Consider the following 27,904-nt stretch of genomic DNA (forward strand, 5'->3'; position numbering starts at 1 on the left):
CCTGACTGGGATGATTTAGTTGGGGATTGGTTCTGCTTTGAGCAGGGGTTTGGACTAGATGACCTCCTGAGGTCCCTTCCAACCCTGGTATTCTATGATTCTATGAGGAGTTTAAAGATATGCATCTGCTTAAGTACTGTACTGAATCAGGACCTATATAATTATGATAGACTCAGTTGTATCAGACAAGGAAACATACATTGTGCCAGACACAATTTTAAATTTATATTAAATTTTGTAATGAACCTGCCTTGAACTAGAAATGCACCATGTATAACAGTTTCTAAATATTTGTTGAAATCCAGATAGAATAAAAATGTCTGTGTCAAACTTTGATAAAAGCCACTACTGATCTATAGAGTCAAACCAAGGCTGACTGAAGGCTTGTCTGCACTTACCGAGGGATCAACACACGGCGATCAATGCATCAACAGTTGATGTAGCAGGTCTAGTCAAGATCTGCTAAACTGACAGCAGATCGCTCTCCCGTTGACTCCTGTACTCCACCGGAACGAGAAGTGCAAGGAGGGTGAGCATAGCGTGGACCCTGCGGTAAATAGAACTAAGTATGTTGACTTCAGCTACATTATTCATGTAGCTGAAGTTGTGTAGCTTAGATCGATCTCCCCCCGTAGTGTAGACAAGGTCTGAGTACCTTTGAGGTTCAAAGTACGCATTTCACACCAGCTCAGTATATAACTGGGAGCTAATAAACCAGATTTTTAAACAGGTTAGGTACACAATTACATGGATTATTTATGTATGTATCTGCCAGAACTGTATATGCAAACTGGGTCGTTGTGTGTACAAACTAGGCACCCAAATGTATTTCCAGATGCAAACCATTTTGGTTAAAAATCAAATCCATTGCATGAAATGATGAAAAGGAATATTTAGACAGCATAACAAAAATAGGAATAAGTAGAACAACTATAAAGGGAATATTTTATTACATTCTTAAGTCTCTCAATTAGTGGGAATTATTTTATTATTTACATCATAGATTCACAAGAGAAAAATTTCTGGAGATGACAGTCCTGTAGCCTCAGACTTGAAACCATTAATTTCTGTATATTTCCAGCAGAGGTGTACATTCCCATAGTAACTGTAGTAATTCCTAAATTACAAGGGGTAGTATTTTCTATTTAGCTCATCTACTTTGTATCTGTTTCATCATCACATATTCCCACATTACAAAAGTTACAGCAGCAGTAGCTTCAAACATAAACACATAAAAAAAGAGGACATTTATTCCAAAGAGGCAATGTTATCAAGGGCTCATAGCCAGACATGGGAGTCCAGGGTCATTGGCTATCTACTGTAGCCTCTGTAATATTTGCATTCTCACAGCCAAACACAGCTTTATATGCAAATCTCAGAATGCTAAGTCAAAAATATGTTTCTAATATCTATGTTTCAACAGAGATAAAGCAATATGACAGACAGCTGCCATTTTATAGAATGCAAAAGAGTGAGTCAATGTATTTTCACCTCATCCTTTTTTCTCTGGCATTTTTTTCATTCTTTATATGGCATGGTCTTTATTATGAAATATAAGTTACTAAGCGCTTGGCTATATAGGCCTGCAGTGCTGACCACAGGGATGTGATTTGCAGCATGCGCTCAAGTGGGGGTGTGTGGATAAATTGGAGAGAGTCCAGTGAAGGGCAACAAAAATGATTAGGGGTCTGGAACACATGACTTATGAGGAGAGGCTGAGGGAACTGGGATTGTTTAGTCTGCAGAAGAGAAGAATGAGGGGGGATTTGATAGCTGCTTTCAACTACCTGAGAGGTGGTTCCAGAGAGGATGATTCTAGACTATTCTCAGTGGTAGAAGATGACAGGACAAGGAGTAATGGTCTCAAGTTGCAGTGGGGGAGGTTTAGGTTGGATATTAGGAAGAACTTCTTCACTAGGAGGGTGGTGAAACACTGGAATGCATTACCTAGGGAGGTGGTAGAATCTCCTTCCTTAGAAGTTTTTAAGGTCAGGCTTGACAAAGCCCTGACTGGGATGATTTAATTGGGGATTGGTCCTGCTTTGAGCAGGGGGTTGGACTAGATGATGACCTCCTGAGGTCCCTTCCAACCCTGATATTCTATGATTCTATAAGTACTGTGCTGGTAAATGCCCCATGTAGACTATTCTAGGCAAACTAAAGGATACCTAGTTTGTGTTAATGTAGTCCTGTTTGAAATGTGACTATGTTAACGAGCATCTCTACACAGTCCCACAGACTGGTCATATATAACATCTATCATTTATCTTATAATCTTAGTAGTACTTTAAACCCAACATATGGATTGGTAGCCTACAAAACGGAGAAAATTTGGTGGCTCTGCACTGAACCTGTTGTTTGTACATCCTAAGAATCCCATTCTATCCTTTCTCAGAGTGACACCTCTCTGCAATCTCTGTAGCTGCCCTTTTTACATAGTTCCCATGACCCCTAATAAGCATTACCTTTAGACATCTCCAGGAAGGTTACTCCTGGCTCGCTCCTGTGGCTGGGCATCCCCCTTTACACCTAGCCATGTTGTTTAAGGGCATTGGATAACCACTCTATCTACACCTTGATCTATTCAGAGGACCAACAAGTAGGCAGGCCCTGAGACCACCTGCAGCGGGATGGTTACCTGCTCCAGCCCTGACAGGGCTGAGGCTAGCCCTGGGAGAAGGCTGGGGCTGTGGGGAAAAGCCCAGGCTGATTAAGGGAGCATCTGCAGCCAGCTGAATCAGGCTCTGCTGGCCCCCTATAAAAAGCTGTGAGCCAGGAGCCCAGTCAGTCTCCCTCTGCCAGTAGAGGGAGAAGGGCTTGGTTGCAAGGTGCTGAGCAGGACACCTAGATTGGAGCAGGGCTGGGGAAGGGCCAGAGGAGCTGGGAGCTCCAGCCTGGAAAGCCTCGGGCTGCAGGCCTGACTACAGGCTGAATAGGTGCAGGGTTGCAGAGGGGCAGCCCAGCAGTAGGCAGATGCAGCAGGTTCAAAACCCCCTTGTCTGTGATGAGTGGTGTATACACTGCAGTCTGCCCCTGATGCAAGGGGCTAAGTGGGGACTGGCAGTAGCCCAGACTGAGGTGAGGTGGGGTTAGAGGGTGGGGTTTCCCTGGGTGGGGAGACCCAGAACCAGACAGTGTGGGGATACTGCTAGGGGGACAGCACCCCCAGAGAAAGGGGCAGTGGGTTCTAGGAGGGACACAGGAGCTGGTGGTAAGGCAGATCACCAGCCTGCAGAGGGCACTCTGGTGGCTGGACGAGCTACTTCCTAATGACTACCAGCAGGAGATGCTGCTGGGTGAGTCTGAACCTTTACACTACCTAATACCTAGGTAGGGAGGAATTATGATCTTGGCAATGTCTAGTGGATAGAACATTGATGGGCCTGGGACTCAGGAGACCTTTCTATTCCCAGTTTTGCCACTGATTCATTGTGTGACATTGGACAAGTCATTTCACTTCCCTATGCTTAAGGCTTAGGATAAATGAGAATAAGGCTTCTCCAATGGTTAGGGCACTTTCCTAAGTGATGGGAGACCCTTGTTCAAATCCTCTCTCTCTGTGAGGGAGAAGGGAGAACTGAATTTGTATCTCCCAGGTGAGTGCCCTAACCACTTGAGCTAAAAGTTACAAAGGAGACAACAGTGGTGACAATACTGCCTCTTCTGCTGGATTTTGAATGTCCCCAGTGCATGCCTTCCTGATTGAGCCCTGCAGGTTCACCTGCTTTAAGGCTTCTGCTGGGGCTGAAGCATGACATAAGGATCCAGGTGCCGAGAGTGAGGCACTGGGCACAAGCCCAGAGGCAGAAACTAGGGCTCCTTGGAGATTTTTACAGGAAAAATTTAAGTGCTGAGTAATTTTAGGTGCCTACACGGTTAAGCAGCAGCTAAGCAATGCTTTTATGGATCTCATTGGTACCTAAATCTGGGATTTTTTGTGGAGTTTTGAGTAATTTTTTGTCCCTTTGTGGATCTGGGCCTAAACTCAGAATTTGCAAAACTAAGGAAAGCTGCAATGCACATGTGTATGACTAACTCAGATGCATTTGGAAAAGCATACAGGATCAGATCAGATATTGTTTGAGGTATAATGAAAAGTGTACAGCATTAGCCCAGTTACTTGCCTACACTAATTGTCTAAGTAGGCAGAAAGTAATTACCCAAATTGGAATTTTGCCAGGACACTAAGGCTAACATTTCTATTCATGTGAAAAGAGCTATGGGATCTTTAATGAGTACAAGAGGACAGGACTTCATTTTATATCTCATCTGAAAAATGGGATCTAATACTCTTGCACACAGAAAAAGGCTGAATAAATAAAATACGGAGACAACTGATATGATCATAGTGTATTTTCCGCAGATCAGAAGATGCACAAATACTGTAACAAATTGTCTTTCAATCTGAGATTTTAAATCGCTGTTGGAAACTCCATGAGTGACTAAACCATGGTCCTTTGTCTCTTCCATTACAAGCACCCCTGGAGGCCATTCATGAGGATCCTGTTAATTACTGTCAAAGTAGAATGGCAAAAATGTATAGAATATTTAATAGATTTAAGATACAAAACTGGTAAGATACAAAATCTAATAGCTTATTTTCACTGTATATCTCCTAAACAAGCTAAGCATAAAATTAATTACATTTTAATTAAATTTCTGAAATTAATCACTGTAGAGTGTCACTGATACTATAGCATGTGGGGGGCACTAGATAACAGATTACAGCACAATGCAGTAAAACTGAATTTGGGAGGATTTTAATTGACTTTAAAATAAAAAATGCTTAACTTTGTAAGTAAACCTTGATGCCCTAGTACTAATTCCTTTGGTAGCATCACAGACAAATTCCAGAGCTGTACATAGCTGATCAATATTTTATAAAGGGTGAGAATCTCAACCCACTGAGCTCCAGAGCCCTCATTTTCTCTTTAAAGGATACACTTAAATACTATTGTGAATCTCATCTTAAGTATGTAACTTTCATTGAAATCAATAGGAGTTAGGAACCTAAATACCTTTGTGAATCCCACGCTTTAGTTCCCATTCGGTCAATGGAAATTGCTTATATCCTGTAAATGGAGAACTGGAGGCCAGACCCAAGACTTTATAACTTAAGAAAATGATACATGTAAAAATAACTAATATCAGTTAATCCAAAATAGTAATATAATTAAATTTCATTGCATTTCTGGTTCCCATATATACTTTGCTTTCTTGTGTCTCATTCTTTACTTATGAGAGAGAAAAGGTGGGTGAGGTAATATCTTTTATTGTACCAACTTCTGGGCAAGATTTCAAGCCACAAAGAACTTTTAAAGAACCTGGTCCAATAAAATAAAATCCCTCGCCAACTTTGTCTCTCTTATATTCTGGGCCCAACAGGGCTACAACATGGCAAATTCTATACTTATGCCAGGCAAACCCATCACTTTTCTGTTACACGTACGTGTGTGTGTGTGCATGCGTGCTTTGCTTCAGTGTGGTGTTCTTTGTACAGTATTATCTTCTGTTTACTTTCATCCTTTCTTATGCTCCTTCCTTTATCTGTTTTTTTCAATTCCTATTTTCCCCTCTTTTTTGCTTCCCTTGGCTTCCCCTCATTGCCTCTGTTAGCACCCACAGTGATTGGTACTTATCTGATGCTGCCTTCACCAGCTGGCACCATCTTCTGGCTGTGTGGTGCTCCACTGAGTCTGACTCAGTTTCTCCCTTTCACACTGTCAATCATTTAGTTCCATGTCTGTCCATTTTTTTGTTATGACCCCAGACCTCTTGCCAGGCCGTTATTAGTCTTTGCCCTTTTGGGGTAATAATTCCATGGCCCTTGTGAAGAGTAGATAGCTCCAGGCCCTTTTCTTGCTCCAAAGTCTTTACTATGCTCTCTCCTAGAGCTGGTAGGAGAACTCAGGCCTACCCACTGCACAGTGTTCCAGCTCAGAAACCCTGTTTGAAGTAGTTAGAAGGCAGACTTCCTTGGTGGCTCCTTGCAGCTGCTGAAGGGGTCTCCTCTCTGTAGTCCCTCCATCTCTTTGGCAGCCACTACACTCTTCTCCCTTGCAGCCCTTTTATCTTTACAGCTATTGTGCTGACACCAATAAGTCCCAGCTGAGCAGCCCCTATTAACCAATTAGTTGTGAAGTCAACATATATGGGCCTGTATACCCCATGACTATATAGCAAAGACATATAGTTTGATGGTGCCTCCATTTTTCATCTTAGCCTCTTCCTATAGTTCCTCTTTTCTTCTCACTCTACTGTTGCTTTTCTCACTCTGCTTATGTCTCTACTTATTTTTTCTATTCCTCTTTTTAAGTTTTTGTTTTCTTTACTGCAGCACCAAGTTATAGGATGTTGGAATCTGCGATATCCCAGGATCTTGTTCACAATCAAATCAGACATATTAACCTCACCCATATGGCCATAAAACTATTTAAATCATTGTCACATAGTAGATCAGTATATTAGCTAAGTTATTGTCAATATATACCATGTTACATTAAAATCAGTAATACATAGTAGTATTTTAAGGACAATCACTACTTTTTATAGAGTATATCAGGACCAACCACAGTAGACAGTGAAGGTCTGCCAAATGTCTTTGCTCACTTACTGATTGCACTGCCTCCAACAAAGATGTGTTGCACTTGGCACTAAATCATGTCAACCAGTCAACCACCTTCTTGCCATCACCTCCCAGATGCTTGACTATTAGCTGGAGCATGACCTATCGCACAGGAGGCAATGCCGCCTGACCAATCTGACATGGGAATCCATTTTCTTGTTTCCACCACCATCCCATAATGGATTCATGGTGATGCTAGAAGAATTGTTTTAATACCATTTCATTTGGTCTCATGTGACACACCATGCACTTAATGTTTGTGGTGTTAATAGCAGTCCACTCTTTAGCAATGTTCTTGGACAAAAATCAGTAAATCAATGGGTAACTTAACTCATGTTTGTTTCTTCAAATATGAGGCCTCACATGCTTTAAAATATATGTGCAGTAGAACCTCAAAGATACAAACACCGGAGTTCCAGATCGACTGGTCAACCGGACACCATGTGGAACCAGAAGTAAGCAATCACATAGCAGTGGAGACAAAAAAACCAAACCCAACAATCAAAAAACAAAACAAAAAAACCCAGCTAGTATTGTACTGTACCATGCCTGTATTGCATCTTAAAGGTAGGCACATCTGGGCTGCCTGTCCCTACCCCCACCCCTACTCCCTATATGCGGGGTGGCCACTTACAGATAGGAGATGAAGATATGGAGGTTCACAGGCACAGCTGTGAGCCCCCAAGAAGGCAGAGTAGGAGCAACATTGGGTCCTGCGATGTTTTCCTGTAAGCCACGGGCGCTGTTTTGCCCCCAGCCGGGAGGGGACAAGCTTGAAAACTCAGTATGAGCCAGGGAAAGAAGCTTCTCCAGCCCAGCTGTTGATGCTGAAAGGAAAGTGCCAGCACTGGGGAAGGAGCTACTGCTGGAACCTGACCTGGAGTATGAACTGATGGAGCCGGAGCCCGCTCTGTTGCCTGAATGCTGTGCTCTGGAGGAGCAGCTCAGTTTTAAAGGGCATGCCCACTGACACCGCAGTGCCCCAGGGTGCCTCAGTCATCACCTTTGTAGCCAGGGAGCTAAAATCAGCTGCCTGTCCCTGTCCCCACCCCCTGGGCAGACAGTTACAGATATGCGGTGAAGATGTTGCGGTTCGCAGGAACAACTGTGAGCCCCCCGCACACACACACCCCCTGAGAAGCATCCCATACTGTCTTGTTCAGAATTATGAACATTTCAGAGTTATGAACAACAACCATTCCTAAGGTGTCTGTTACTGAGGTTCTCCTGTAAGGGCATTTGAAGTTGAATTCTAATTAATGCAACTGAAGAAGAGTTGGTGGAAAGATCAAGTAGAATATTTTTCTGTACTTAGTGGTCCATAATGAGCGAACATACCAAAATTTCTAGCTCAGCAGGAGCATGGAAATTAATTGTATTTTTAATGAGTGGCCTGGACAAGTGTCTCTACATTATTACATAAAAAGAAGGCTTTCTGTAAATATAAAATGGTTATTAAATTAATTCTTTGCAACACAACAAAAATGTGCCCACAAATGTATATCAGAAACACAAATGCAATGTGTGCTTATTCAGTATGATTACATGTATACTAATGGGTCTAATGCTCCACTCTGATATGCAGTATCAATTACTGCTTGCTTTGCTTTGTTCTTGAGCAATCATGCGCATACAATAACTGATTTTCCAAGATGCACAGTGAGGTGCAGAACTTGCCAAGGGCCAAAATCAAAGCTTAGTGGTCTGCTTTGGAATGCAAAAATGAATATGAGGCTACAATAATTAAGTACTCATATCCTAGGGGTGAGGTTGGAAGTAATGATAATGGTCAAAACTTTCAACTGTAGAATTTTAAAGCTAGGCACCTAAATCCATAGTTACGTGGCCTTATTTTCAAAGATACTGAGCAGTCTCAGATCTGACTTCTTTTCGAGTACTGGGTGCTCAGTGCCTCTGAAAACCAGGACTCTTATTTAGGTGGCAAATATGAATTTAAAGTAGGTGCCTAATTTTAAATGCCTATGCTTGAAAATTGGCAAATATGCTGACTCTTATAATAGGCTAGTATTTGCTAGCACCCTGCATAGGAATACAAAGCATTTATATGTAACCCTTCTGCCTGTCAGAGTTGGCACCAACAAGGGCCTGGTTCAGTATCTAGGGGTTCCATTTTAATAACACAATGCAAAACCAGCTCGAGCCCCCACCCACTGACCTGGGACAATTACATACCACCCCCCTGAGTGCCTCTAAGTGGCAATACTTCCCCTCTTACAAGCACGGAGTCTGAGTATAGCAAAAGCCTTTTAATAAAGGAGGGAAACAATGCGGCATTATATCGGGGAAACACCACAAACAGGGTTCATAACACAAACCATGAGAAAAAAACCCATCCCCAAGTAATTGTCCTTTTCCCCTCAGGGTCTTAAGTCCAGCAACCCAACAGTCACCCCACCCCCACAGTTTCTGTCCTTGGTCAGTGCAGCCCCTAGAGTTCTGAAGTTCATCTGCAGAGTTTACCTCCCAGCCTGGGTGGAAGTGGAGGTAGGTATGGGGGGCATCTTACATGCTCCGCTGCTCGGATTGACGGCTGAATGCCACGCCTCTCTAGGGGGCTCTGTTGCAATCTTCACTGCCAGCTGCACCTCTCCACCAGCCGCCCTGCTATCTACTCCATTCCACTCTCCACTAGCCGCTCACCAACTTGTCTTCAGCCCACCCCCCACACACACTTAACACAGCTCTCACTAACTTCAGCTCCCAGTGAGTTTAGCTGGTAAACTCAGTACTGGTGCACCACTATCCCAAAGTAGGTCTAATACTTACGCCTAGGTATCAGTGAGTTCAGCTCTGCAGCAAGTAACAAGATTCCTAAGGGAGTCAAAAATTAGCTTTGCTATTACACAGTAGAGAGAGAAGGGATCAAAATAGTGTTTAGAGCCCTCAGAAGGCACCCACACTACTAGGTACACATACCTGTCCCACACCTCTCTCAATTCACTGGGTTTTGGAACCCATGCCCCTTGCCTAGCAAGTGCTGCTTAGTTGAGGGCAAGTCCCTCCACCATAAAATGCCAAGTACCGTTCTACTGTCCTTGATTCACATAACCAGGATAACAACCCTTTATTACTCCTGCCCCAATAACAAAGAGACTGGGGATCCCACAGCAGCCAAAGTGACCATTTGGGTAGGCAGTCCATCATGTATGTTAGGCAGGGTGGGTGTGCCCATGCAAACGAGATCAGCCCCTGAAGTCATTTTCCACAGCTCACCACCAGATGTCAGGGGAGAGCTCATTCTGACTCTGCTTACATATGTTGAGTCGTTCCAAAGCCAGGCCCATGAGTCCGACATAGAGGTGTAGGTGTGTTTTTGTAAACTCACTCAGGTCAAATTAGGCAGGTCTTGTTACTGTAACTCCATCCAGGGATATAAAATGTTTGAGTCTCTCTTTGAGGCAAAGGGAACAAAGCGTTAAGACAAATGGGATCTGCAGGGGAAACTGTTGCCCCTTCCCTGGAATCAGACCAAGAAATAACCACAAACAGAGGTCGAACTCGAGTAGTACTGAGGGTTGGTTTGTTACTTGCTTTCCTTATTTGTGCAGTTATACTCACTCACACATTCCATTTATACTGCTGGCAGGCTGCAGGTGTGGATTTTGCTTTCGAACTTTGGTGACTGAGACTGCTCAAATTCCAGCTTCCCAGAGATCAAACCACTAGGCCACGAGAGTCTCCGCAGCCACTTCAGGTCTGCAGGAGGGCTATACTGCTTCCAGTCTGGTCCTGAGTTCTTGCTGTCATAAGTTACATCTCTCTCTGGCCACTACTGCCATAGGTTTATATACAATCCCATATACACCTTGATTATCCTTACACGGTAATATTTTGGTTCAAGCCTTGCGATTGATTTCTTACACACATACTATCTCACTTATTTCTTACATATTGATTACATATTCATAAGCATGAATACAACCGGTAATGTAACTTTAAGCAAGCCCCTCACATCAGCGAGGACTTCCTCTGGTGTTTGTGGTTCAGACAGGAAACTGCAATCTGCACCTCAAGAGCAAGGTAACTGGCATAAAAGGAAGCTGTTTAGACTGCTTAAAAGGGCAGATGCGGGGGAGGCCATGGGCTGCCCCTCCTCCCCATGGAGCAGGAGCTGCTGCTGCCTGGGGCAGCCAAGCCATGGATGGGGGCTGAGTCTGGCTACAGAAACTCTAGGAATATCCAAGCTTGAGAGAAAGCTTAGGCAAATGTTATGCTTTGTTGATTTTATTTAAGTTAGCTATAAAAGTAAACCCCAAGAAAAGAGTAATTTTGGACTATATATAGTGTGCATGTATTCTGTTGAGAGAAGAGTGGAAATTCCACCTGTAAGCCTCTATAAACCTATTTTCCAATTACTTTCATACAGCTTTGACTCTTTTTTTGGCTCTAAAAATGACCAACAGCCTTATATGCCAAATCAGTATGGATTACATATGACTTTCCATAAAATCTAATCATCAGTTATTTCAGAATTAAAGCATGTGGTAGATTTTTATAAATGATGGAACTCAGTAAGCTGTCATGAAAGAAACCTAGATTTCAGAATTTTGAAGGAATTAGGAAGAGTGTTCTTTTTTGAAGACTTTAAATAGCTTGCTGGAAACTGTGGTAGTTTCTGAAAGCACTGAGAAGAAGGAAAATCACAAACCATTTAAAGATGCATTATTTAATAAAAGAGACACTCAACATGAATAAATAATAGGAGGTCATGCCTGACAAATTTGCTTACATAGTTAACACCACTATGTGTTGGATCATGTAGCCATTATTCAAAAGAAACTCTCCATTGATTTCAATGGGGAATTTTACCTGTGCTAGGACAAGACTGGGTCCTGGTGAGGCATGAAAGAATAAAAAAGCTTAAAATATTGGGGGAGGGGGAGGAAGGGGAGCAGAGAGAGAGAAATAGGAGGGGCATTATTGGCAAGGTCTATAGTGGGGGTGAGGAAGCTGTCCATCACTAGGTGCCCAGTATTGCAAGGTGCAGCAGACCCTAATTTTCCATTGATAAATACAGGAACTGAAGGCACTCATCACTCTGCAAGCTCAGACACTAGATATCTTTTACCTTATCTCTGCATTTTGGCACTGAACACACTTCAAGACTATTTTAATCAGGAAAGTTCTTTCCTTAAGATTTTGAGGTATATTTTAACAATGTGTTTGCATTTGCAACCAGGAAATCTGTTAAATCTCTTGTTACTTAATGTCATAACCCAACTGGATGCTGAGAGGGATGGATTTCCCCTAAGGAACTACTATAAAATTTAAGCTGAGTAGAATTAGAAACAAATATTTAAAATAAATACATAAATGAATATGTAAATCATGATGAAGTCAATGGAAATACTCCCACTGACTTCAGTGAGTGTTGAAGCAGGCACAAAAGCTTGTCTTTCACCAACAGAAGCTGGTCCAATAGAAGATATTACCTCACCTACCTGTCTCTCTAATATCTTGGACCAACACGGCAACAACCACACAGCAAATAGGATTATCAGAGACATTTAAAAACAAAGAAAAAGTTAATTGAATGTTTTGAACCTTGAGTTTTGGGAACATTTTAGAGCCATTTCTTAATTAAATTGAACCTGTATGTACATTATTGAAAATTTGAAACAAATTCTCATGGCAGAAAGGCTGTTATCTGTCAGTAAGTGATATTTAACATGTAGAAAAATTATGTGGACAAAACCTGAGAAATGGATGTCTGTAAATTACTTTGCTAAACCTAGACATAGGGACAGGGAATTGGGTTCATCTAAAAGGCACAACACTTTTCTGTTGCATTAAGATGCTAAATATTTGAAAGAGGGTGAATTAACATCTATAAAGTATAACATCTTGACGAAGATGGGAGGCTGTGACAGTTTACATTCAGCATTTGTGTGCATCTATCTTCAAAAGACTTCTTGAGGAAAAGGCAATTCATAGATACGAGGGACTGTATTGTATGATAATGAACTCTGGAAACCTCAAACATCAAACATGGACTACAGAGTTTGAAACAGTCTTGGTATGGGGAAGGGAGAGAGCAAGTTGATCATGTTCCTCCTCTTGAAATCTTATTCTCCCTTTGCTTCCATGTTTCTGTCCTCTCCTGGCTCTCCTTCTACCATTCTAATCATTCCTTCAGCATGGTCTTTGGAGGAACCTCCTCATCCCCCTTTCAGCTATCTGTGGTGGCTCCATAGTGCTCTGTGATTTGTCCCCTTCTCTTCTTCCTCTACACCTTATCGCTAGGTAATATTATCTGCAAACATAAATTCAACTACCATCTCTATACTGAGGTCTCACCTACCTCTCTACTCCAGACCCATCTCCTTTTGTCCAAGCTATGTTTTTCTCTTGCCTTATACATAGATTATAATCTGTATGGGGGCATAGACTGTCTTCTTGTTCTGTGTTTGTACAACACCTAGCACAAAGAGGTCCTGGTTCATGACCAGGACTCCTAAGTGCTATGAAATTACAAATAATAAATAATAAGAGCAAAAGGGACGCTGTGTAAAGTTGACCGCAGAATGGTCAGGGGAACATGGTTTGGAGAGATGTAACATTTTCTGTTCTTTTTATAGCAACTAAGCTGAGAATGCCTTGACTAATTCAGTTTATGAGAAGATTGCATTTAGATACATATCCAAACTGTTTATGTTGTTTTACTAACATTTTCATTTTCTTTTAAATAAATCTTCCTTTGTAATTTATTATTTGACCCATGGACTGTTGGTTAGGTAATTTTTCACTGACCACACTAAAGAGAGCAAAATCCCTCAATGTCTAAAAAGAAGTACTAAGGGTTCAAATTGTCTGGAGCCTTAACAGCCCTTTGAGGTTTTAGTCAAAGGGACATGCATTGAGGTTTCTTTTCCTAGGATGTGTGTCACTTAGACAGGTGCACCAAAGGGAAAGCCCAAAGACCAAGGAGAAGATATAAGATGGTAAGCGTGCAGATGGCAGACTCGCCACAATGATTTATATATCTTCAAATCTTGGGGAATAGGAGCTGGATCAACTTGGAAAAAGACGTTTAATCTTCTGTTCTGCACAAGCTAGGAAACTGTAAACAAAATAATTAATACTTGCCTTGTAGGTATTGTGTGTGTGTGTGTGTGTGCAGGTGCTTGTGTTTTCTTCCTAGAAGGGACTTGCAGAATCTACATTTCTGAAATTGAAGATGGAGAAACGGACAGTCATTACCTCATAATATTATAATTATATATCAATATAAATGGTATCTCAGAAGCTAATTGGAATTATAGTCCCAATTCTGCTCTCAGATATTTTCTGCATATACATATTTTATTGGCTTTAGAAGGAGATTCAAGAAGTATCTCTGACTGAAATCAGGTCCTACATACTCCACCATGATTATTCCTGAGTTAAAGCAAAGAAATGAATGGATCATCACATTTCGGGCTGAGAATTAATTTGCCTGCATAGAATATTGCCTCACTCCCTGGGTCCTTTTGCCTGCTCTATCACTCAGATACCATTGTGAAATGTGATATATAAAACCTAGACTGATAGAAATAAATCAGGAACTGCTGGGGACTATGTATCCATTTCCTGAAACTGCATGCAGGCCTTGTCCTTGTATTGGAAACACTCTTATAGACATCATTAGAGAAGACCATTAAAAAACTATTTTTTTTCACTCTGCATCCTTCTAGAAGGAGAAGATTTTTTTTTTAGAAATATGAACATATAACTTTGCTGGTACGAGACATCTGCTTCAACATCTCCACTTGTGGAAAGATTCTCAGGTTTCAGTTTCTTTTAGTTTGCTCTAAATGGTTGGGTTTAAATAAGGCAATAGAAGAAAGAATACAGTTTCCCTTATACAGGGTCTCCTGCTGTTCATAAGCAAAATTCAGCAGTCTGCCTCTCTCCTCCAATTAAGCCCAAAATACTCAAAGTTATAGGATGTTTCTCCTTTTTCTGCTGAAGACTGTCCACCAGTATCAGTTGATATATAATGAATTATCCCCCATAATGACGTTTAAGAGTTGCACAAGAATGTGTGCATCATTGCCCACTTGTCCATGTAATCATGAAAGGCATTAACTTAGAGGTTCTGGGCACTACTTTGTTCACTATTATTTGCAGATGCCCTCTAAAGACAAACATTTTTCAGTGCATTATTAAATTGACCTCTCCCCAGTCAACCGTCTCACAATTTTTTCCTTTCCCTAAATTTGTCACTTTCCTATCCAAGTTATCACATTTCATGGAAAGTACTGTATTTCAGAGTTTTCTTCAAAGGAGAATACATGTCGTGTGTACAGAAGAGAGTTCTGTAAAGTTTAAAGTTTAAAATTCAGCTTCCCTCTGGTAGGCTAAGGTTGAGGAGACCAAAAAAATAGACATTGACTGGATTGATAGAATTTAATGGAGATAAAAACAAAAGGGATCTATGAACATTTAAGGTAGAATCCACTCCAAAATCCTGCAGAGTTCAACAGAGAATGATATGTTTACTATAGCTTTGGTTTTAACCATTTCATGGAATTCTATTCTTGGACTATAATTTATAAATTGTATAAGATTATTTAAAAAAACTGTAGAAAAGTTATTCTTTTATATAATCTATGGAACTTCCATAAGGAAAGTTACCGAATGGTATATTACGGGCATTGCAGTGTGACTTCCTATTTGCCACTTGAAAAATTTACTTTCTTACCCTTACATTGTTGCCCTTGAGCCCTGTGAGTGGTATTTTAGAAGAAGGGAGTATGGAAGGCTCTACGTGAGGAATCAGTGATCACCTAGGTCAGCAAGTATGAGGGGCAGTAAAAGATTTAATGGTTGATTATGTAACTCAGTTATGATTGTGTGAGACTTAGAATGGATAGTAAAAGCCTAGCAGTGGCACAGTCAGCCAGGTTCCACAATATTCCTCTTCCAACTATTAATACCCAAAAGTTGTTTTAAAGCTTTTGGTGAATTAAAGTTTTCAGAATTAGCCAAGAGTTCAGCAGACTCACAACTAACTGATCCCCCTGTCAGGCTCCACCCTTGTTTATTATTATAGTTATTATATATGTATGTCACTTCTGAAGACAGGAAAAGCTGAATGCACCATACATGTGGCATACATTTAGGCTTAATAATCGGGGAAGAAGAAACAGTATCACTGGCTGAGGCTATTATTACTAAAGGCTCCCTTCTGTGAGTAGTGCTGCTTGTAAACAATCCAGGATAGTCATAATCACAGAGGTCTGAGAACCTAATAGGTATACTATAGCTGCTGGGTCTGCTTCTTCTCTTAGCTTTTTTGGCGGGAAGATGTGAGAGAAGAAGAGAAATAATGCCATTGCCAGGACCATTTCCTTTATGTCATATTGCTAATTCCTGAGCTGCCTATTGCAACTTTTTTTTCTTGGAAGAAGAGACTGAGAAGAAACTTGTAATATGGATAATGAGAGGGCTGTTCCCCCCCTTTTGAACTCTCCTTAATGGGATTGTAATGATTGTCCTGCCACAGCCACTACCAAACCCCCATACCTGTTATCTTTGCCTGTTTTTCCCAGAAGGAATTTTTCTACATTGAAAATAAGCAATCACAGGGAATGCACTTGGAGCTGCACCACACACAAATTTCTAGACAATTTCAATTTCCCTGACCTGGAGAACTTTCAAACTAATAGACTATGATGAGATGCACCGGGAGATGCAGCGGGAGAGGAAGAATCCAGACCCTGGTGATGCTTTGGAGCTGGAGGCTCCTGGCACAACCATAGTGTATGAGAGAAGATGGAGATAAGAAGGGTGGGTGGGGAGACTTTTAAAAGAGTACAAGGAACAGGAGGGGAAGCTACTAAGCAGAGTTGCAGAAGAGCAAGATGCTCAACAAGATGAGGAAAAGGAAATTGATCAGCAGGGATTGACTTGGAGGTGGGAACAGGAGGGTGATTGCAGTGTTCAGGAGCCCCAGCGAGACTCTCTGCTTTGCTCTCTGCCACCCAATGGCTCCCCACATCCAAGTCAATCCCCTGTTGAGGAATTTCCTTTTCCTCATCTTGTTGAGCAAATAATACCTTGCTCTGCTGCTACTTTGCAAATGTGTTGACCAAGGCTACCTGATGTGGTCTTCTTAGTGATGGCATTGGCCAGGGGATTGGTGTCAAGTGAAACAAAGAGCAGTGGACTTTTCACAAGTATATCTTTTAGCTTGAGCTTATGGAGAAGTACCTCCTTGAGATGGTCTTATGTTTGTCAGAAAAATGTTGGCAGAACAACACGCTAATTCAAATGAAACTCTGCTACCATCTTGTACAAGAAACTTGAATGAGTGCATAGCACCAACTTATCCAGATACACCTTGAGTCTTAAGCTCACTCTCTCTGAAGAGTAAGTTTTTGGTGTCAGGGATGGTCATTTTGTTCTGTGTTTATCCAGCACCCAGAACAATAGGGTCCTGGTCCATGGCTGGGGCTCCTGGGCACTACAATTTTACAAATAAATAATAATAATAATTAATAGTAATAAGTAGTTCGTGGGCATGAATTCTGCTACATACTGAGTGGTTGCCTGGGCATGAGTTATGTTACCTATCTCATACTGTCAGCTGTGTGGTGCTGGAAGTTGTAGCAGAACTCATTCTCAGACAGACTAGGGAGCAGATACTGGAAATGTAAGACACTTTTTATTTACTATTTACTATTTTATGGCACCCACTGGCGTGCTATGTCTTTCACGGAGATGTGTGGAGATACAAAGTCCATGACCCTGAGAGCTTACAACATACATTTAGACGTGATGAAATGTATGCTCCTTTAAAACAGAAGTAGTAGAAAGGTTGCACATAATAAAGGTTCAGTACTTCCAATTCAAGAAAAGAATAAAAGATTCTGGTAACAAACACTAGGGAGGATATGGAGTGAAGGAGGTCAGAGGTTACAAGATCACAAGAGAGAGAAAGGTTCATTTGTGTTTGGGCTCAGACCTACAAGCTTTGCAACAGCTACGAGGCCCAAACCTTATTTTGTTTTTCAGCCAAGTAAAGGAGCAATAGAAGATTTTGACAGAAATTTCACTGCTGCTCATGGAAGCTGTCAGAAGTGCCAAAACAGTGAAATTTCAGCATGAGAATGCTCACTGGGAGATCAGATTTTACCTTGCAAATCTTCTGAAGTGAAAAATAAGGGCTCTATCCTGCAGTGAGCTCTTAGAGGTGAACACTTCTGCCCAATGTAGTTGGGTGTGAGAGTCTGCTTTTGCAGAGCTCACTATAGGGCCTAATATTTTCACATTTCTCGCCTACCTGTAAAGTGATAAAAGTCCTCTTCATCTAATGTGATTTTACAAAATCAAGATAAAATATTTACACATCTGGGGTATCGGGCCTGACACTCCTCCCATTGAAATCAATGACAAAAGTCCCATTGGTTCAAATGAGCTTCACTAACCTAGTTTTTACTTTTGCTTTAAAATTCCCTTTATTACCTAGAAAAATGCCCTATAAAATTTCTATTTAATCATAACTAAGTACAATTCTTTATCCTTTTTAAAAAAACGGAATAGTTTTCAGTACTCAGTTTAACATAGGTTTGAATAATACAACAAATGTTCAGTGCAGAGCATATTTTTAGCCCACTGGCTTCTTCCCTGTTTTTTAAGGAGGACAAACAAACTTTCCTTTCTTAGACGTGAACACAAAGTAGGGGGCTAAATTTGAGCAGTTGAATAGTTAGATAAAATACACCATTTTTTTTAGAAGCTTTCACTGAAAATCTTAAAAGGTTACCTTGCTATTCCTAGGTTTAGTCAATTGTAAAATAAATTACCTATATTCACACACATGCTGGTTTATCATTCGTACACATGCTGCTTTATAATAGATGTAGCAGAAAGGTTGCACATACGGAGGATTCAGTATTTCGTATTCAAGAAAAGAATAAAAGATCCTGGTTCTTTGAAAATTTAATGTACATCTTCTACCACCTTAATGATGTCTCACAGTGTTATTCCAAAAATATAGAATAAAATTCCTACCAGCTCTTTCATACTCACCTCAGAAATTATTCCATTAAACCCTTGTAGATGCTATTTGCATGGGAATACAGCACAAGAAAACAGATTTTAAATACCATAGTTTTTATTACTCCTTTGCATTGAAAACAAACTGAAGTTCAACAAAAATAGGAATATTTAAAGGATGTGCTATCATTTTTGTTTAGCAAAGAACTGCTGTGAAAATTTAAGGAGAAACTGTCCAACCTTTACTGTGGTGCATAGTTCCATTGAAGTAAATGGGGCTACTCACAACACAGGACTATGCACTTCTTTTTTATTCCCAGCTGTTGAGATTTCAGGCTATCAGTCTAAAATTCTCTAGGCAAATATCTTCCTTTTCTTTACTTCTTTCCAGGCAAATTGATCAGAGGTGCTTTGAGGATTGGCTGTGTGCCCAGTTTCCACAAATGCCAAAGACTTCTGCACACTGAGTTAATTAAAATTGACTGCTTGTTTTAGGCAGAACAGGCTAAATTCTAGATTGTTCTAAAGAATGACTCAACAATTTAGTCAAACAGAGTAACTTGCTACTAAACTGGGACATAAAAATAATTTATTACTTTGCCTAGATAAAGTTCATATTTTTTTTTTTGTTTTCACTCCAAACATAAAGTTTTATCCTGGGCTTGGAAAATGTAACATGTCAGGTCTGCTTATCTAGGAAGGAGCTGGATATTAACAAACAAGTAAATAATAATCAAATGCTTTTTTCAAAATGTTTTGTACATTTTCTCAAACTAGAGAGTTATTAATGAATATCTGATTTCAATAAAGAATGTATACGTTTTTGGTGTTTGGCCTAAAACTAAAAATACATATGTTAATGTCCCAGTATATGCTGAACTAACATAAACTAGTACTTAATCAACATAATTACATGAATTAGGTAATGAGTCAAATTCTGCTTGTGTGAGTAGACTGAAATAAATGTGACCTATCATTGTTTACTCAATCTCTTCATGGGATAATTAATCAGCCAATCAATATGTAAACTATATCTCCACTGCCTCAGTTCTCTGGAATCTTAAGCATTGCATTAGCCTACTACACCCATTAACAGAGAATATAGAACTCTTTTACATACTTCTAACTCTTCCATATTTAGCGGTATGTTGTACACAGAGCCAGCGCCTAAAAAAGAATACCCCAGCACGCTGGTTCAGAAGGCAAAGCCAATATGTTTGGTAAGGTTACAGGCCCATCCAAATCTAACAGTTTTCACTCACCGACCTACTTTTAAAAATACTTTCCTTTTTTAGCAACTTGTGAAAGAAAAATATTTGGTCCTCATCCTTCACATGGAAAGGCGATAGTGGCAATCCCTTGAGTCAAGGATGATCTCATTCACAGGTGTTTATTTACATGAAAAGTATTGTTATAAAAACAACTGATTTTCTATACCAAATAAAGAGAACATCCTAAATGGACATCTTCTTCTTACAATTTTTAAGTGGGATTCTGGAAGTGTGATAAGCACAATACTTGTACTACAGAGCCACTGCCTGCAGGAATGAATGTCCTTCTGAAATTAGCTCTGTACTTTCATCATACAGAGCAGTGGCCATAGGTTAGACATCGCATAACCTCAAGTTTTTTTAAAAAGGCAGCAAAGGAAATGCAAGAGAGACAGATACCTTATCTGTGGAGTATGTTAAAGATTTATAATAAAAGAACTCCAGATTCTAGTCAAAGAACAAATGAAACGATAAAAAATTCCTTGACTAAGGCCTTTTTTCTTCCTCTGTACTATTTAATTTATTTCAGCAATGAGTGAAGTGATTACAAATATTTCACAAAGTGATATGAGATTATTCAGGATGAAATGTGTTACATAAATATGAGATACATCTTTGCCTGAATTCTACAATACGCTTACATAAATGAACTCATGTACTGACATGAGTATGGATCTCATAACAGGACCAGGCCCTTTAATATTAAATTATTGGAAAACTAACACTTTACAAATCCATTCTAGCTGTGAAATAAAGGAAGTAAATAAGAACTTCAGAGGATGTAGAAATGAAATCATGACACCAGTACTAGGAAGCCTTTAATAAGGTCTAAAAGAACTGGGAAGTCCTGTGGAATTTAACCAATATCAGGCCAGAAAATATAGTTAAAATATTTTGTTGGTAATTCTGCTTAAAGGTTTGTAAGACATGATCCTCCCTGAAATAAGTGCATAACAATTTTGGTCTGCCATTTATAAGCTTTGTGGATACATTTTTAGATAAAACTGTCCAAAACTATTCATTTACCTCCCAATACAGTACTGAGTTGTGCATTACTTAGAATTACTGAGTAGGAGCAACAAAAAAACACCGAAAATTCATCAAACAAAGATATCAATTACAGGAAAAATTATTAGTCTGAGAGTATCTGAAGAACTTGATTCTTCAGCAAAATCCATTTACAATCTTCAAAGTGACACTGACTTTATTAGAGGCCAAATGTAAGTAAATGATCAAGCTTAATGGAAGTGCTTAAAGAGCCTTAAATTGGGAATGGTTTGAAAGTGAGGGGATTATTAAGGTTAACAGTTGTAAGATAAGAAGGTGAGAAACCTGACACTGTGACAAGATAGTTATCACAGGTTTAAGGTAAAAATCATTACTTTCGGGGGGGGGGGGGATTTAATTTGTTCCTAAATAAAAAGAGAGATTTTTCTTTTCATTTTGCAAGTTTCATTTTGTTATTGAGGTAACAAATGTTCTGACAGATTAAAAAAATAGTATGTGCAGGAAACAAGGTGTGTTTATATATCTATATATATATATTCTCCTATAATAAGACTACCTGTTATAAGTACCCTACCATACATAGATATTAAACTTATCCTTAACTATGCTTCCTTGTGCATTGGTCTTAAAATGTGGCCTCTCTTCATATCTTTATATGTAATTTGTCAAATAACACAATGAAAAAGGAAAAATTTAAAAGACAACAACCCCAAGCTATATAACTTTCAGGAATTGTAATTTCATTGATCCAGAGCGTTTGGGCTTGATGTCCCCCTCAGTAGTCTAGGTCATCCGAGAATTTTACATAACCTGAACTCTGGGCCATTACAAACACAATAATATCTAATTATGTGCCTTCCTGGAATTCTAGGGCTGTTCCATTTAAGGATTCATTTGCCAACTTCAGATGTTCATATCTTTAAAACTAATGAACCAATTTTCTTTAGTTCTGGCTTGTTTTGTAAATGCTATTGAGTCCTAACAATCAGACTATATTTGAAGAAAGTCAGTTGAGAATTTCTGAATTTATAAGAATTAAGAAAAGACAAGTAATTGCAGGACTGGGACAACCTTAAAAATTGAGTAAGAAATGAAAAGAAAAATTCTAGTACGCTTCATCATGAAGATTTTAAATCCTTATAATTTAAAAACATTCAATCATTTTTCTTCATACTTGGCCTGAATCTCAGGCATCAATGAGATCTACAAAGCAAGCCTTCTCTGAAGTTTCTAGCTTCAGTAGATTTGTGTTTATTTAATTTAATTATTTATTTTATTTATTTATGTAATCTGAGAGCAAAATCTCTAATCGGACAACATAGGGGAAAACTTCATACTTGAAATGCTGAAAATTACTATAATTTGGTTTAAACATAAAAAATATTTGACTGAGTGGGTATGGGCAGAGTGATGGTACAGACCTTTTCATGCCAAGGAGTAAGTGTGTGTGTAAATCCTAATTTAGCTAGTGTGGGAGTGTGACAGGTTTTCCAGGGTGAAACCTGGAACTGGGGTATTGCTGAGCCCTCTGTCCCCCCAACCTGGGCTCCCTTTCATGTTGTGGTGCTGTGAAAAGCTGCAAACCTCTGGTAGATACTGCACTCACACAGATATGCATAGGCAGGGACACACCCAGCGGAGTTACGTGAGTGCTTCTCCCAGCCATTCATGAACTAACAACAAAGAGGTTCCAGCCAACTCTCCCCCAGCTCCCCAACTTTGCTTCCCTGAGTTGTACTGTCCAGCCCTGGTCAGAAGCCTGACCAGTATATGTTTATAACCCAGTCTGCTTCTCCCTCAATGTGGAGAGGACATGCACCAGTTTTTGTTCCTGAGCTCAGGTTTCCCAAGCACTTCAAGAAAAATATACTGTTTTAGGTAAAACATAAAAGAGGTTTATTAACTCCACAAAGATAGATTTTAAGGGATTATGAGTGGTAGGCATAAAGGATAGAGATGGTTACCAAAGAAAATAAAAATAAACACAATCTAAATTCTTTAAACTAAAGAGGATTCAAATCAAACAGTGTCTTACCCTCATGGATAGTAGAAGCACATTACAGATCTCCGCTTGTGTTTCCAGGTGTTAAGTTCTGGGGGCTAAGTGATGATGTTACTTCCCCTCTTTCATAATTTCTTTCAGCTTGCTGGAAAGATCTTTTGCTGTGATGTGGTCCAAGCAGTCTCCATTGTTTATATGCAATCTCTAAGAAGTCACCATTGTATACAGTTCCTGGGATAGTCCTTGGGAGTGTGGATTCCCTTTAATGGGCCATCAGTGTGTCTGCTCCTCTGTCATTGCACCTGAAAGGCTATTTGTGGGTGTTCCCAACCTCAAAACATATTTCAGTAATACACATAGAGAAAAACTTCATAACTTCACATACCATGATAGCACATACAATCCAATAGGATGTTCATGTTCAATAGATCAAGACTTTCAAAATGATGCATCACAAGTTATACTTCGTAGAAAACACATCATAATTACATGATAGTGGTGAATATGAGGGTTCCAGGGTGCTGTTTGGAGGCACAGAATGCTACAGGGAGGTAGATCAGAAGAGGGACTAGAGGATCCGTTGCTTACAGAGATCCAGAACCCAAACTGTCCACATATATGTTATGCAAGTTTTGCTATCACAGAAGCAGCTCCAGCAGGTACAGATGCACTGTGAGGGGAAGTGGGGATATTGGACCTCAGATAGGGCATCTTCTCCTCCTGTCCACTCTATCCCACCCCCCAGCACCTCCTGGACCCAGAATTGTGAAGGGTAGACCCTTTTCCAGGGACACCAAGATCCACTCCTCCCTTAGCCTTGTGAGCTTAGGTAGAGAGAACTCAAGGATGGAGCCAGCACAGAGGCAGAGATTCACCTGGCAGGAGCCTACATAGAAGACTTTCTACAGGGACCTTCAGTCACCGATGGTGTCATCAGTGCTTTTTATAGTTTTTTTATTCTGAACATCTTTTTCAGCTGCTGACTAGCTTTGTCCCAAATCTCCCCACCCTGCCCAGTCTCTTCACCTCAGCCTCACTCCCATTTGTTTCACTCTTTCCTTCCTTCCTGCTTCTCCCCTCCTCTAATCTTTTTCCTTCAATGTCACCTCACCCATTCTTTTCTCTTTCTGTTCCACTAATGTCCAGCTAACAGAACTTCATTCAAATCATTTAACAAACAAAATCCAAAGGGAAAAACAAATGTAAAACTAATATGAAGATTGCGAACCATCACCTTCTCCATTCTGCCTGTGTGTCCTGGGCTGGACCACTTTTGACAACTTCTATTTGGTCCAAGGTTCTATTTGGTTCTATTTGGTCTACTTCCTCCTGTCCCTCTAGCAGAAGAAGGCATTTGACAGGAGGATCATGGGTATCTCATGGACACCCTGTGAGCATTTGTCTTTGTACCCCGTTTCTTGGCTTTCTCCAGGTGCTGTAAATCTCTGTAAAATGTCTGGTCAAGCTCAACTGGGCTTTGACCAAAGTCATCTCCTTTGGTAGAGGTGTGCATCAGGGCTGCCTGATGTCCAGCCAGTTCTGTACCATCATCATCAAGCCCTTTCTCCAGTTCCTCCACAAGAGGGTGATGGGGTTGGTGCTTTGGGAGCCGGTCTTGTGGGTGATCATGTAGCCATATGCCTACATGGTCCTCGTGGCCCAGGACCTGAGAGACCTGGTACAGGTGGAGGCTTGCCAAGCCATCTATTTGGCAGTCTCCTGCGCCTGGGTCAACTGGGTCAAGAGCTTTGGCCTGATGGTCAGGGATGGGTGGCAGGTGAGTTCCCTCCCACTTATGCTCCATGACATCTGGTGGAGTGCAGGTCTTCTGCTCTATCAGGGCATCTGCCTTTCTGCCACTGATCTCTCCCTACTGGATAATTGAGTCAATCTGGAAGCTACGGAGTCTGTTTGGTTGCAGAGGTGGACGGGGCTGCTCTAGTGCATCTCCCTTTGGGAGAGGACACTGGTGCTCAACCACCTGGTCCCGCCCATGCTCTGTCACTGGTTTAACACTCTAAGCCCAGCCCTGGGAACACTGGTCAGTCTCCAGATCTTGGAGTTTTTCTGGCCAAGGTTGCACTGGGTCTCTGCAGGCATCTTGAGCCTCCCCCTAGAGAAGGGTGGACACAGCTTGCTCTACATCTGCAGCCAGGTCCATGCCCTCCACCTCCAGGCCCTGCATAGTCTCCTTTACAGTGCAAGTAGACCCTTTTGGGGTATGTTTGTGCACAGCTCCCTCCATCGCCTCCAAGGGCTCTGATAAGACTGGCAGCTCTTTTATCTCCGCTCCTGTGGGGTCTCCCCCAAGACCTCTCTGAGGTGCTATTCTTCTACCAGGACTTCCTGAGCACCTGGAAGCTAGTTTCCATGACTAGGTCTATAGCAGCTCCAAAGTGGGAGGACCTCCTCACAGAACCCCTGCTACACAATCCCATCAATTTGTGCAGGTGGTGCAATCCCCCTTGGTGCACCAGAGGTTGGTTCTGGCTGGTGCTACCAGAGTCAGAAACCTCCTGGACTACAATCAGAGGGACTTTGTAGGCCCTGTGGCACTTAGTGGCAGTTGTAAATGTGTACAAACCACTGTCACTGGAATGGCCATGGCCATTGTTACCAACATCAAGCCATCTTACCACCCATGTCAGTGATTTCAATAGCCACCATAGCCTAAGGAGGTATAACACAAATGGCTATGCTGGAGAACAGCTGACATCCTGGACTTTCACTGTAGAGTAGGACCTCCTCTATGATGCCAAAGACTGTTGCATGTTCAGGTTGGTCCAATGGAGGACGTGCTATATTACTGACTTTTGTTTTGTGTTGTGCAACATCAGTGGCCACCCAATACCATCCACAAGGTCAGTTCTTGATGACTTTCCCAACAGTGAACACTGCCCAGTTGTGATTTGTGTAGGTCTACAAGTTCCACTCATTTGATCCCACCCAAAACTGCGGCTGACTGGTCCTGTTGTTCAGCAATTGTAGAGGGCTCAGTAAGCCAGATCCCACCATATCTGGCTCATTACCACCACTTTGTAGGCCTACTACTATTGACCACTAAATCATGCATTGCAAGGGGCTTCATAAAAGCATTCTCTCCTTGCTGGACAGAAAAGAGAGAGGCACTGCACTTGATTTTACAAGATCAAATCACAAAGCCTGGAAACTCCTCTGTCTTTTAGGTAGTGCAGCTCCAGCAGCCTACAAACCACCTCAAGTCAATGCAGGTGCTGTCTCCACACAGTTAGTTGCCAACTCTCATGTGCTGATGGATAAAAACATCAGGTGGCAAGTCCACAAACAACTACACCATGCACTAAATCAATGCCACTTGTCTTCGCACCTTTCTTCCCCTATACATTAGATGAAGTGGACAAGGGTCTCTCCAACACTAAGCCTAGGAAAGCAGCAGGAATGGACAGAATTCCTGAAGAACCTTGGTACAAAGGCAAGAAGGTCACTGGTAGACTTCTTCAGCAACATCCACTCTTCTGGCATAATACCAAAAGAGTGGAAGTTAGACTAGATCATAGCCACTTTGAAGCCTGGAAAAGAGGCCCATGACCCAAAAACCTACTGGCTCATATCCCTCCTTAGCAGTTGCTATAAACTGTTTAAGCAGTTCCTACTTCTAAGGTTACAGCCAATAGTGGAGCAGCTGGTCCCCAAAGATCAGGCTGGATTTAGAACTGTTCACAGCTGTTATGACCAGGTGCTGGCCTTAACCAGCTACATAGAATCTGGCTACCAGTGAAAATTAAAAACATCTGTTGCATTCATTGATCTTTCTCCTACATAAAAAAACTGTATGGTGCAAAGGTCTCCTGATGAGCTTTCCCATGCCAATCAACAATCAGACTCATTATCAAGATACTGAGTAACAGAATATTCATCATACACCTTGATGAACCTGCCAGCAAATTATGGAGATTGAACAATGGCCTCCCACAAGGATCTGTTTCAGCACCTGCACTGTTCAATCTCCACACCAACAACTTTCCAGTCACATCATCCCATAAATTCATCTATGCAGATGACCATGCACTAGAAACACAAGCATCTTCTCTGATGGCCACAGAAAAGGTCATAGACAACAATCTCTGGGCACTGGAGGCATATTTCAAAGCTTGGCAACTGAAACCCAATGCTTCAAAAACCCTTATCTCTCCCTTCCCCTTGAATAATCCTGAGGCCAATCCACGGTGGTTAAGAGTCTTTCCAACATTAAACCTGGGAAAGTGGTAGTCTTGGAATTACCCCAGATCAGATGCTGAGCTATCACCAACACCTTGACAACACCAAAAGGAAGATAAAGACGAGGATTAACTTCATCCAGAAGCTCACTGGCAAATCCTGGGGAAGTGATGCATCCATGCTTCAAATGTCAGTACAAGCCCTGACCTTGCCAATAGCAGAGTATTGCATGCCAGTTTGGTGGAACAGCTCCCACACCAATCTCATTGAAATCAATGCCATGCTCAGGACTATTAATGGCTCTCTCAAATCAACACTAATACTGTGACTATCATTTTTTGTGGGCATTGTTCTGACCAACACCACAAGATCCTGGCTGCTCTGGACCTGTCAATACACCAATATCTCAATTCACTGCCACTCTCCCAACTCAAAGTCAGGTGGCCTTCCTGGATTGACGTGTCAATGCTACAGGTAAGAGGAAAGGATGCCAGCATTCACTGGCTCAAATTGTGGGCCACATGTAATGTCCTAAACAAAGACCTAATCAAGATTCAAAAAAAGAAGTCCCAGAATTCTGTCTTCCCTATAGGCACTCAGCTGCATTCAGCTGGAAAGATGGTGTGGATATCTCCTCCACAAATGGAAAACCAAAGAATCACCAAATTGTGACTGCAGTGAGGTGAGGTACAAACTATGTGACACATGTGACACATCATAAGCAAGTGCCCCATTCATGCTCACCGTGGGGGCACAAAGGGGATCCACCTACCTACCCCAGAAGCATTAGAATGGCTT

The sequence above is a fragment of the Lepidochelys kempii genome, chromosome 1, assembly GCF_965140265.1.
Source record: "Lepidochelys kempii isolate rLepKem1 chromosome 1, rLepKem1.hap2, whole genome shotgun sequence".
Classification (NCBI taxonomy): Eukaryota; Metazoa; Chordata; order Testudines; family Cheloniidae; genus Lepidochelys; species Lepidochelys kempii.